This window comes from Narcine bancroftii, chromosome 6 (assembly GCF_036971445.1).
Source record: "Narcine bancroftii isolate sNarBan1 chromosome 6, sNarBan1.hap1, whole genome shotgun sequence".
NCBI classification, from domain to species: Eukaryota; Metazoa; Chordata; class Chondrichthyes; order Torpediniformes; family Narcinidae; genus Narcine; species Narcine bancroftii.
Window position 1 is genome coordinate 241,932,370 of NC_091474.1, and position 13,748 is coordinate 241,946,117.

At 42.6% G+C, this 13,748-nt stretch overlaps 1 protein-coding gene across 8 annotated transcripts in view; it reads left to right on the forward strand.

The window, feature by feature from the left end:
• The window catches only part of LOC138737182 (CSC1-like protein 2), a 243,333-nt gene that overhangs the window by 66,968 nt on the left and 162,617 nt on the right, over nucleotides 1–13,748 (forward strand). The gene's annotated exons all lie outside the window — the stretch shown is intronic.

Genomic DNA, 13,748 nt, shown 5'->3' on the forward strand with positions numbered 1-13,748 from the left:
TTTTGAATGAACCATTCTTTTTACTGCAGTCTGTAACCTTTCTTTGTCTTTGGGGTTGGGTGAGGGGGGTGGAATTGGTTAAGGAACAATGATTTGATCAGTGGGTTAAACCTCATTCATTAAAGGTCATCTTTTAAAAATCTTATTGAGAATTGGGTTCAATTTTCTTATCTTCTGATTGTACATGTGGAACCCAACAGAACAGTATCTCTCCAGTCCATGGTGCACACAATGCGCAGCACATCACATAAACAATAAAAATAAATATATCAAAATATTTGAGATTATTTACACGGTTGCAGGATACCATTAATTAAATCAAAACACAAACTGGTAAAGATGAAGATCAGCAATGATCAGAGATCCTGATATCATGTTTTTTTTATAAAGAGCAATAACTACAGCCCCTTTTGCACTGGCACATTGTCCCACGAATTAACGTGGAATTAACTGGGACGGTCCAGTGGAAAAAGAAAACTGTCAGCACGTTGGCATCAAATTTAGTCATTTCATGCTGGGATTGACCACCTCTACCCCTACTCATATCCCCGGCGTCAGCTGACGCCAGCATGCCGATTAAACCGGTGAAAATAGGACAGCAGAAAGTCACCCGTTTCCAGTTGAAGGTAGAACACACCAATCCTCAATGATGAAAAAAGCCACACGGATGCTGGAGAAACTCAGCAGGTCAAACAGTGCCCTTATGTACTCCCCCAGATCCCCAAGGATGCGTGTCTTCAGTGGAACAGCAGTCAGGGTCCCAGTTACAGGTGACCCAGTGGAAACAGCACAAATGGCTTCCTATTCCAGGACACTGCATTGCCAATTAACTGGGATGCCAGTGGAAAACTGGCTAAAGACTAGTGTGTCCCAGGTGATTGTGAGCTGTGGAGCTATTTTACAGAATATACGATATGAATCAAGATCCAGTGATAGAGAATGTTTTGTGAGCAGTCCAGTTCGACACTTCACATATATATATATGATAGCACAAGAAAGACACTGCACAGAAGTGCAGAGTTTCAGAGATGAATCAGTTGGTACAGAGAAAATACAACATTATTTTACTATTTTGTGCTTTATTCATGTCTGATAACAGTGGGCAGGAAAAAAACTCCTTGAATCTACTGGTGAACGATCTCACACACTTGTGAATCTTCTTGACCGGGGTGGGGGAAGGGGGGGGGGGGGTGAAAAGAATGTGACCAGGGTCAGGTGATTCCTTTAAAACGTTGGATGCTTTTCCAAGGCAGCAGGAGTTATAGATGGAGGGAAGGGGGAGTTGTATGATAGACTCTGTCATGTTCACAACCCACTACTATTTTCAAACTAACTTCCAAACCCCTTATATTAAAATTATTTCAATAGCTTTCTCTATCCAGATAGGGCATTGCACGTTGGTCTGGTGTGAGGTTAGTCAGTAATTTTTAGTGCTCCTGTTGCCATGAAGCTAAGGAACAATCATGGTCCAATCAATGGAAGACGAGGAGCAACATGAAGTATGCAAAAGTGAGGTGGTGAATCTGCACTGGACTTGCATACATGCTGACATTTGTGCTAGAGATCGAGTTGAGTCATCCCACAACCAGTGATCACACTAATTTTCTACAGTCCCGTCACCTGCTGCCGTGAATAGTAGGGAACAGTTGCATCACAGGAGGAAGGAGCTCAATGAACATCACACTTCACTGCTAAGTAGACTGCTAACACACTTGTTCTTCAGGCAGAAATGCTGAATGGATGATTTATTTCAGCCTCCCGAGGTTCCAACCATCCACAGGAGCCAGTCATCAGCCAGTTTGATTTGCTGTATAAACTGATTTTAATGATAAAAGACCATGGGCCCTGACAGTATCCTGACTTAGGTGATGATTGCTTGTGTATTCCAGAACTCATTGCACCTACCCCTAAGTTGCTCCAATGCTGGCATTCATTTGGAAAGAAAAAGTTATCTCTGTCAACAAAAAATTCATAGCCAATTATTGATGCCACAGCTGATTCTAAATATCATTGAATCAAACTTTTACAGGTGCACTGTGGAAAGTGCACCAGTGGCATCACAGCCTGGTTTAGTCATTCAGGAATGCAGAAGGTAGCAGACCTAGCTAAGTCCATCATGGGCTCTGACCTCCCATCCATTGCAGGCATTTGTGTGAGGTGTTGCCTCAAGAAGGCAGCCAACATCATAAAGGACCCCCTGTCACCCTGGTCATACCCCCTTCTCACTGCTCCCTTTGAGCTAAAGGTACAGAAGCCTGAAGACAGCACCTCTTGGTTCAAGAACAGTTTCTTTCCAACAAGCTATATCAGGCTCTTGAACTTTCCTGCACTAAATCATAGTTTACTCTGACACCACGAATAGAACTGTCTGTGGTATTGTAACATAACTTTTGTTTTCCTGCATAATGGTAACTGAAGATTATCTCTTCAAGGTGTTGCTTTTTTAATGGTCCCTGTTCGGCTGCAGCAAGGACGAATTTAAATGCATATGTACATTATACATTGTATATGGCAATAATTATTACTCAACAAAGCAAAGATGATAATATCCTTCTCACAGTTACTCAGTTTGGATTGTACCCAGACTGTTTAACCCCAGACCTCATTACAATTTTGGATCAATTGCAAACAAAAGTACAGTTTGGAAATGTGCATTTCTGGCTGCCCAATTACAGTAAGGATGCTTTTAAGCTGGAAAAGATGCAGAAAAGATTCACAAGGATGTGGGTGGGACTGGAGGGCTTGAGTTTTAAAGAGAGGTTGGATATTTGGAGCAGGTCTCCCTGGAGTGTAGGAGGCTGAGAGTTATTTAAATTCATGATGGGCACAGTCTTTTGCCCAGGGTCTTCTAAAAGTTGAAGGCTTAATTAAGGTGATGGGGAAAGACTTCAAAGCCCCTGAGAGGCAACTACTTCATTTATGGAACGAGCTGCCAGAGGAAAGATTTTGAGGAATATGGGCTAGACGCTAGTAAATGGTAGACCACGAACATGTTTGCGGTGGGTGGAAGGGAGTGAAAGGGTGAAGAATGGCATTGCTTGTCAGGGAAAATATCACAGCTGTGCTCAAGCAGGCCAGACCGGAGGCTCGTCTACTGACACTATATGGGTGGAGCTGATGAACGGGAAAGGTATGACCACCCAATAGTCAGCAAGAATTTGAGGAGCAAATCTGTAGAGATAGCAGACAGCAGGAAACACAATGTTAAGATAGGAGATTTTAACTTTCCACATATTGACTGGGTCTTCCGTACTGTAAAAGGGCTGGATGGCTTGAACTTTGTCACAGTGTTCACGGAAGTTTTCTAAATCAATATGTAGAGGTACCATCTTGAGAGAGTGCAATACTGGATCTCCTATTAAGGAATGTGATCGGTGTATGATTAGGGGAACATTTTGGGTCTAATGCCATTAGTTTCAAGTTAATGCTAGAGAAGGATAGGTCTGGGCCTCGGGTTGAGATTCTCAAGTGGAGAAAGGCCGATTTTGAGGAAACGAGAAAGAATCTAGAACGTGTGGATTGGGATAAATGGTTTTCAGATAAGGATGCGCGAGGTAAGTGGAGGACCTTCAGAGGTAACATTTGGAGAGTAGAGTTTGTATATCCTGATAGGATTAAAGGCAGAATTATCAGGCATAGGAAACCTTGGTTTTTGAGGGATAGTGGGAATCTGGATTGGAAGAAGAGAGAGATGCCCAGCAGGTTTTGGCAACACAGAGCAATTGAGGTACTTAAGGGGTATTAAAAATGCAAGAAAAACCTCAAGAAATAAATAAAAGGCAAATACTTTGCAACTGTCTTCACCAAGGAGGATATAGGTTATGGTCAGTTAGGGGGTAATGGTCATGCGGTGTCAAGAGACTTGCGGAACTTTCCTGGGGAAGTAGGGGATCTAATGGATATCCGGATCCAGAAACAGGAGGTTGTGAGTAAATTGTTGGGACTGAGGGCTGATAAATCCCCAGGGCCTGATGGGCTGCATCCCAGGGTGCTTAAAGAAGTTGCTATGGAAATTGTGGAAGCACTGGTCGACATTTTCCAAAGTTCCATAGATTCGGGGGAGGTCCCTGAGGATTGGAGAGTGGCTGATGTAGTGCCGATTTTTAAGAAGGGAGGGAGGGAGAAAACGGGAAATTATAGACCGGTCAGCCTGACGTCAGTGGTGGGGAAGATATTGGAGTCTATCATAAAAGGAGTAATAGCAGAACACTTAGGCAGAAATAATAGTATAAGGGCTAGTCAGCATGGATTCCTTAAGGGTAAGTCATGCTTGACTAACCTTCTGGAATTTTTCGAGGATGTGACAAAGAGGGTGGACTTGGGAGAGCCTGTGGATGTGGTGTATTTGGACTTCCAGAAGGCCTTTGATAAGGTACCGCATGGGAGACTAGTGGGCAAGATCAGGGAGCATGGTATTGGAGGTAAGGTGCTGACGTGGATAGGAAATTGGTTAAGAAATAGGAAACAAAGGGTTGGGGGTAAGCGGGTCTTTTTCAGGATGGCAGGATGTGACGAGTGGAGTGCCGCAGGGATCGGTATTGGGTCCTCAGTTGTTTGTAATTTATGTAAATGATTTGGATGAGGGGATTATTAATAATTTGAGCAAATTTGCAGATGACACGAAACTGGGTGGCGGTGTGGGGTCTGAGGAGGATGTCAGGAAAATGTAGAGGGACTTGGACAGGTTGGGGGAGTGGGGTGCTGAATGGAAGATGACGTTCAATGTAAGCAAATGTGAGGTTATCCATTTTGGGGGGAATAATAGGAAAGCTGAGTATTATTTAAATGGAGTCAAGCTTGGGAGTGGGGAGGAGCAAATGGATCTGGGAGTACTTGTTCACCGGTCACTGAAGACTAGCATGCAGGTTCAGAAAGCTGTGAAGAAGGCTAATAGCATGTTGGCTTTCATAAAGAGGGGATTGGAGTATAGGAACAGAGACGCCCTTCTGCATTTGTACAGGGCCCTGGTGAGACCCCACCTGGAGTATTGCGTCCAGTTCTGGTCTGCAATTTTGAGGAAGGACATACTAGCTATAGAGGGTGTGCAGCGTAGATTTACAAGGTTAGTTCCAGGGATGGCAGGGTTGACATATGCTGAAAGGCTAGAAAAACTGGACTTGTATCCGATGGAGTTTAGAAGGATGAGGGGGGACATGATTGAGGTATACAAAATCATCATGGGGATAGACAGGGTGAAGTCAGATTACTTGTTCCCAATGATGGGGGAGACGAGGACTAGAGGGCATAGTTTAAGAATACAGGGTAGGCCCTTTAGGACGGAGATGAGAAAACATTTTTTTACCCAGAGAAGTGTGAATCTGTGGAATGCTCTGCCACAGAGGGTGGTAGAGGCAGATTCGCTGATTATGTTCAAAAGAGAGTTAGATAAGACTCTAGTGGGCAAAGGAGTTAAGGGTTATCGGGATAAGGCTGGAAAGGGGTACTGATGGTAGTGATCAGCCATGATCTGTAAAATGGCGGTGCTGGCTCGACGGGCCGAAGGGCCTACTCCAGCTCCTATTGTCTATTGTCTAAAAGAAGATACGAGGTTCCTTTGGCAGACAACATGAAGGAAAATCCTAAGGTTTCTCAGGGAATGTTGAGCAAAAGATAGTAATGGACAAAATTTATCCCCTCAAAGATCAGACTTGTTGGTTTTGTATGGAGCCAAAAGAGATGGGGGACGTCTTAAATTTTTTTTATATATCAGTATTCACTCATGAAACTGGCAAAGTCGTGAGAAGCAAGGAAAACAAACAGTGAGGTCATGGAACCAATACAGATAAAAGAGTAGGAAGTGCTTGCTGTCTTAAAGCAAATAAGAATGGATAAATCCCCAAGGCCTGACAAGATATTCCCTCGGACCTTGAGGGAGGCTAGTATAGAAATTGCAAGATCTCACCTGGGAGGTTAGTCAGGAAGTTTCAGACGCTAGGTATTTATGGTGAAGTAGTGAACTGGATTCGACAATGGCTGGACAGGAGAAGCCAGAGAGTAGTGGTGGATAATTTCTTCACAGTCTGGAGGCCTGTGACTAGTGGTGTGCCTCATGAATCAGTGCTGGGACAATTGTTGTTAGTCATCTATATCAATGATCTAAGATTGGAGGCATTCTGGACAGCGAATAAAGTTTTCAAAGCTTGCAGTGGGACCTGGACGGTAAATGGTAGGGCACTGAGGAGTGAAGGAGAACAGAGGGATTTGGGAATACAGATACGTAATTCCCTGAAAGTGATGTCACAGGTGGAGAGGGTTGTAAAGAGAGCTTTTGGCATGTTGGCCTTCATAAATCAGTGTTGAGTACAGGAGTTGGGATGTTATGGTAAAGTTGTACAAGACATTGGTGAGGCCAAATTTGGAGTATTGTGTGCATTCTTCGCCACCTAACTACAGGAAAGATCTCAATAAGATAGAAAGAGTTCAGAGAAGATTTACTCGGATGTTGGCTCAATTTCAGGAACTGAGTTGCAGGGAAAGGTTAAACAGGTTAGGACTTCATTCCCTGGAGTGTAGAAAAATGAGAGATTTGAAAGAGGTATTTAGAATTCTGAGGAGGATAGACAGAATATATAGGTAGGTATTTTTTTTCCCCACTGAGGGCGGGTGAGATAAAAATCAGAGGGTGTGGGTTAAGGGTGAAAGGGGAAACGTTTGTGGGGAACATGAGGGGGCCTTTCTTCACACAGTAGTGGGAGCATTGAATGAGCTGCCATCCAAAGAGGTGAATGCTGGCTCAATTTTAACATTTAAAAATTTGGACAGGTACATGGATAGGAGTATTATGGAGGACTATGGACTGGGTGCAGGTCAGTGGAACTAAGCAGCAAAATAGTTCACCACAGACTACAAGGACCAAATGGTCTGTTCTCCGGTGTAATGTTCTATGGTTCTAACTAGATTAGCATGAACAAGTTGGGCTCAAGGGTATCTCTGTCCTGGATTTGAATTCCAAAGGCTATTTGAAAGCATTTTCAAGTCATTTTCGTTAGAGAAGTGTTTAATCTAATGTAGCATAGGAAAATCCCAGCAAAGTTGTAATAAATGAGAATCGGTTACAACTCTTTGCAGGGTCCAGTCATAACTAGCAGAAAGTTAGTTGCCGCCATCTTTAGCCAGAAGTGGTGAACAGGCACACAAGAACAGCAAACTCGTGTCTCTGAAAGTTGCTGGGGCTCCTCACCTGACGGTGTCTTGCTGAAGGGCTTCAGCGATCTAAGGTTGTGACTCACCCCCTTAAGGCAATTAAAAATAATTGTCCATATCCTTGAGTGAGTTGAAACTTTCTAGACCTTGTACAAGTGTTTTTAATTCTTCAAAACTCATTTTCATTTTAGATGGTCACTCCCTTCCTCCTGAAACTGCCCTTAGTCCTAACTAGTCAAACCTTCATTTTATTTTCAGAAAGAAAAATCCTGATTCTAAACTTGCTACCAATAGACATTGGACCTTAATTTGCAGATTAAAGCCTCGGTTCTTGATGACTCTAAAATGGTAAATGTATTCTCGATTTCAGAATAAATCAAGATTAGTTCCATATCTTGGAAAGCTGCAAAATACAGGCATAAAGGATCAAAGCTGACAACAAGAAAACTGATTACCTGTATGTGGGTACAAAGGCATTGTTTTAAATATTTTGGATTTTTCCTGATTCCTAGCAGTCTCTGCTTCAGAGAAGTTTGTGGCAAATGTAATATTTGATTTGATGTTTGCAAAATAGTTGGGTCTTTATTGCAACATATGCAATCTGCATCTTAGCTTATTAATGTGTTGAATTTTTTTAAATAATCACTTAAAAACCAATGAAAGACTTTTGAGTTCCATGAACACGAAGAGTAGAATTGGAGTCTGGCACTTGCTGGTATTTCGGTCTTGATCTTTGAATGATAATTATATTTTAGCTCGTGAGAAGAGAAGTGAGGCTTTCATTACCGGTATAATGTGAATGTTAATTAAAGCTGCTATAAATAACATCTTGTAGGCGATCAGTTCAAGAAGGCCTGTGTTAGCCTATAGAAATTGCTGCCCAACTAGCCCTGTGACTACAATCCTTTATTTTAGCTGCACCCACTAATTTTAGAAGAAAATAAGGCACGTCCTCTGACTTGATAATTGTATTGACTTAATAAACATTCAGTTTAAAAAAACTTCTGCCTTTTTGTCCACAGTTTGAAATTCTGGCATGGATTTTTAATGTGCCCTTTCTGTGGTATTATTTGTAAGGTTTGGCCAGTTATAGTACAGGTACACAATCCTTTATCCGGAACCCCTGGGGGACAGACAGTGTGTTCTGAATTTCTGATTTTTCCGGATTTCAGAATAAAAGCCAGATTTAATCCCACCCGAATTGTGCTGCCGTATCCACCCCCGTCCAGTCGCGCTGGCGTCTCTCTCCCTCTCACCCTCCTGAGTCGCGCTGCCAGCCCTCTCTCTCCTCCCCCCGCCCAACCTAGTCGTGCTGCTCTCTCTCTCTCTCCACTGTACCAGCAGCAGGAAAAAAATGCTGGTTTTTGGAGCTTTCCAGATTTTAGATGTCCGGATAAAGGATTGTGTACCTGTATTTTGAATTAATCTATGATTTTTGTTGCATCTTTGAATGTAAGCCTGAATTTTTCTTAATTATTCATTCATGGGATTGGAGCTCATTGAGGGTGACTGCTATGTCTGAAATTCTGGTGACCACCACCTTTGAACAGCTGCAATTTATTTGGTGAAGGTTCTCATTCAATGTTGCTCAAGAGTGAGTTTCAGGATTAGCCCCAGCAACAAAGGACTGGAAATAGGAGATTAGCAGGCAGCACATTTATCTTAGTGGCTAGTGCAAAGCAATGACAGTGACCCGATTTCGAATTTGGCGTTTTCTATAAGGAGTTTGTACATTCTCCCTGTGTCTGCACAGGTTTGCTCCCGTGTGCTCCAGTTTCCTCCCATCCTCCAAGAAACAGATGAGTATTGTAGGTCAATTAGGTGTTATTGTGCGGCACGGCCTCAGGAGTGGAATGGCCTGTTAGCAACCTGTATGTCTATATCTACAGTTACAGTGCCCTCCATAATATTTGGAACAAAGACTCATTTTCTTTATTTGCCCCTGTGCTCCACAGTTTTAAATTTGTAATCAGACAATTCACATATGGTTAAAGGGCACATTCCAGATTTTATTAAAGGTTATTTGTAGACATTTGGGTTTGACCATGTAAAAATGATAGCATGTTTTACACATAGTTCCCCCATTTCACGGCACCATAAATATTTGGGAAATTTGGCTTCACATGTGTTAGGTATGTTTCATCGCTTCATTAGTGCAGGTATAAGAGAACTAGGCATGCTTCTAAGCTTTTGATCACCTTTGGCATGTGTAGTTGCCATTTTTCAACATGAGGACCAGAGTTGAGCCAAATGAAAGTCAAAGAAACCATCATGAGGCTTAAAAAAAAGAATAAACCTTGGGATTACCAAAATCAACTGTTTGGAGCATCAATAAGATAAAAGAGTGCACTGGTGAGCTCAGTAGTTGCAAAGGGTATGAAAGACCAAGAAAGACCCTCCACTGCTGTTAACACAAGAATTCTCATCAAAATGATGAAAAATTCCCAAAGGCCTGTATGACAGATCAGAAACACTCTTCAAGAGGCAGGTGTGAATGTGACAATGACCATGTCCACAGAAGACTTCATGAACAGAAATAAAGAGGCTACACTGCAAGGTGACTGGTCGGCCACAGAAACAGAGTGGCCAGATTACAGTTTGCCAGGAAGTGTTTGAAAGAACCTGCAGAGTTCTGGAAAAAGGTCTTCTGAACAGTTTAATCTACATCAGAGTGATGGCAAGAGCAAAATATGAAAGCATAAAGGAACTGTCCAAGCACGAAAGCATACCACCTCATTTGTGAATCATGGTGGTGGGAATGTTATGGCCTGGGCATGTATGGCTGCCACAGGCACTGGCACCCCTATCTTCATTGATGTAACTGATGGCAGTAACTAAATGAAATCTAAGGTGTTTAGAAACATCTGCTGAAGTTCGAGCAAATGCCTCCGAACTTATTGGATGGTATTAGGAACAGAACAAGTTCGGCGGGCCTGAGAAGTAACAAATCCGAACACAGATTAGGGACAGAGAATCTTTATTAACATACTGGGGAGATCATGTTAAAGGGGGGGGGGGGGGGGTCTTTACTCACACACAGCAGATACAGCTAAACAATGACTACTTGATACAACTAACTGATATTAAATCATGGGGTTCCCACATTCAGATGCATAGATAAATAATAAATCATGGTTCCCATGCTCAGACGCAAATAAGTCATGGTTCCCTTGTTTAAGTGGGTAGATTAAACAAACAGTATAAGTGTAAAATAGTTCAAAACAGCATAAAAATCCATCACCCTGAATGGCGCGCACCTTACACGAATTTTTCCAGTATTGTCCACGTCTCCCACCACCCAGAGTGGTGCTGGGATTAGACCCTCGAGGCCAAGCCTGAGAGCTGCTCAACGTGATGACCTTTTGTACTGCAGCTAGAGAGGCTGACCCCGTATGGACAGGAGCCAGCAGTGAGGTGTTTACTTTCAAAGTAGCCAATAGTAAGGCATGTGCTCACCTGTGGATAGGGCTGTGCCTTAATTGACAGGTGAAGTGACTTCCAGCCAGGTGAGAAGTCAAGTGACCCTCCCATTACAGGCAGTGCTTCATGCTTCATCTTACAGCAAGACAGTGTTTTTTAGACAGTAATGTTGGAAAAATCTGTGGAAAAATTTAACATAAATTAATATAATTACTCCCCTGTGGTTGTTTCCACTGCAAGCCTAAAGTTCCTGTGCGCATTAGTCCCAGTGCTTTTACATGGAGCCATGTGGCCTGAATCATCAGCTGGACATCGAATTCATGAGGTGAGTTTTGCGGTGCAATTTAGACTGCAGGCTTCCCCTGAAAAATAGTAGGGGTCCTGCAGGATAAATCGCTGTACAGAAATTGACTAAAATTTTCTGCATTTTCCTATTTAGACTGCCCACGTAACAGCAAATTTCATTGATTGTGCCATTATATTCCTGCAGTCTAAAAACCCTAAATGATTCCAAACATACTGCTAAAGCAACAAAGGAATTTTTCAAAGCTAAAGAAACTGGAAAATTCTTGAATGGCCAATTCAGTCTCCCCAATCTCACTCCAATTGAGCAGGCCTTAAACATGGTGACGAGAAAACATAATGGAAAAAATCCCCCAAAACAAGGAGCAGCTGAAGATGGCTGAAGTAGAGTCCTGCACAACATCACCAGAGAAGATACTCAGCACTTGGTGCTGTCCAATGAATCACGGACTTCAAGCAGTCATTGCTTGCAAGGGACATGCAACGAAATACTAAACATGACTACTTTAACAGACATACCATTGTTCTGTCCCAAATATTATGATGCTCTAAAATGAGGGGACTAGATTTCAAAAGTACTGTAATTTCTCCACAAACCAAAATGTATACAAATAACCTTGAATAAAATCTGGCACGTGCACTTTAATTACATGTGAATTGTTTGATTACAAATATAAAACTATGGAGCATAGGACAAATAAAGGGGAGGAAAAGTGTATTTATCCCAAACATTAGGGAGGACACTGTCTAAATTATTATTCTGTTCTTGGGAAAATTCACCTAAATTTCAGGAAAAAAATGTGCCCCCTAAATTACTCCCCTGTGGAGTGTTAATTTCATCCTGACCTGGTAAATTTAGATTGTACTTTCTTTCCATGATGAATCTTTAAGATGTATGTAAAATTGTGAGAATTGTAGACAGGGTGAATGATCATATACTTTTCTGGGAGGGGTGTCTAAAATTAGAGAGCATAGATTTAATATGAGGGGGGACTAGAGGAACTCCTTCAGAGGGTGGTGGGTGTAGGGAGCAAGCTGTCAGAGGAAGTGGTAGAGGCAGATACAACTACAACATTTAACATGCATTTGGACAGGTACATTGATGGTAAAGGGATTTAAATTTTATTTTTTCAAATTTAGACATACAGCATGTTTTTGACCAATGAGCTGTACCACCCATTTACACCCAATTGACTCTTGGAATGTTTTGAACGCTGAGAGGAAACTGGAGCACCCAGAGGAAACCCACGCAGACACGGGGAGAATGAACAAAACTCCTTTTTGTCAATGCTGGATTTGAACCCTGGCCCCAAATCTGGCACTGTAACAGTGTTGCACTAGCTGTTGCGCTAACCATGATGCCCTCATGGACTGAATGCAGTCAAGTAGGTCATTAGACGTGCAGATAACTTGGTCATCACAGATGTTGGGCTAAAAGGCTTGTTTTCATGCTGCAAAACTCTGATTCCGTGTAGCGCCCAGAAATGTTTTAAGCGTTAAAGTTGTATTCTGTTACACTTTTTTTTAATGCCAAGGATGGACCTCCAGTGCAGTCTATTTGCAGTTTGCACATTCTCCCTGTGGCTAGGTGGATTTCCCCAGTGCTCTGGTTTCCTCCCACATTCAAAGACTGTAAATATAAGTGACTGGTAGAAGCTGGAGGAGATGGGGAGTCAATGGGGAGAATGGCAGAGAGTAAGATTAGTGTGGTTTTTTTAAACAAAAGATGCTCCACTTTCAGCATGCATTCTCTTGCGGACCCCTTTTTTCTAAAGAAACTGCTTCCTCTATCTTTTACTCTGTTCTGCACCTGACTTAAAATCTGCTACAAGGCCAATGTATTGGTTTCTCTAGCCCTTGTTATAATGCTCTCTATCCTTGAGTCCAAATACACACATGTACCTACCCCACTTCAGGAAAAAAGAGTTCTGCTCATTATGTGTATCTGTGCACTGCTGCAATGAAATAGTGCAGTTATCCATGTAGGTATGTACAGAGACTGCATGGGATGGCTTGTGTTTGGTTGGGCAAACAAAGGTGCACCTGAACTATCATGGTGAATGCCTGCTCCCTGAGTCGACACGTTGCCCAGATCCTGTGATCTCCCTCATCACGGCCTGTTAATTGTGATAGAAACATAGAAGATAGGAGCAGGAGTAGGTCATTCGACCCATCGAGCCTGCTCCGCCATTCAACGAGATCATGGCTGATCTTAAAGTTCAGTACCCCGTCCCCGCCTTCTCTCCGTAATCTTTAATACCCTTATACTGAAGAAATAGATCTAATTCCCTCTTAAATATATTTAATGAACCTGCCTCTACTGCCTTCTGTGGCAATGAATTCCACAGATTCACCACCCTCTGGGTAAAGAAATTCTTCCTCATCTCAGTCCTAAATGGTTTGCCTATTATCCTCAAACCATGGCCCCGGGTTTGGGATTTTCCCACCATTGGAAACATCCCATCTGCATCCATTCTGTCCAGTCCTGCCAGAATTTTATAGGTCTCTATGAGATCGCCTCTCAATCTTCTAAACTTCAGCGAGTACAATCCCAATTTGCGCAATCTTTCCTCCTAAGTCATTCCTGCCATTGCAGGTATCAGCCTGGTGAATCGCCTCTGCACTCCCTCCATTGCAAGAACATCCTTCCTTAGATAAGGTGACCAAAACTGCACACAATACTCCAGGTAGGGTCTCACCAAGGCCCTGTACAGCTGCAGTAAGGTATCCTTGTTCCTATACTCAAACCCTCTTGATATGAAGGCCAACATACCATTTGCCTTTGATGGAAGCTACTGTTTCTCAGGAGGACAAGATGAAAACCCTAGGATCCAGGTGATCTGGTGCAGCCGATGCCAGTCCTTGGCAAAGGCCTGGACTCA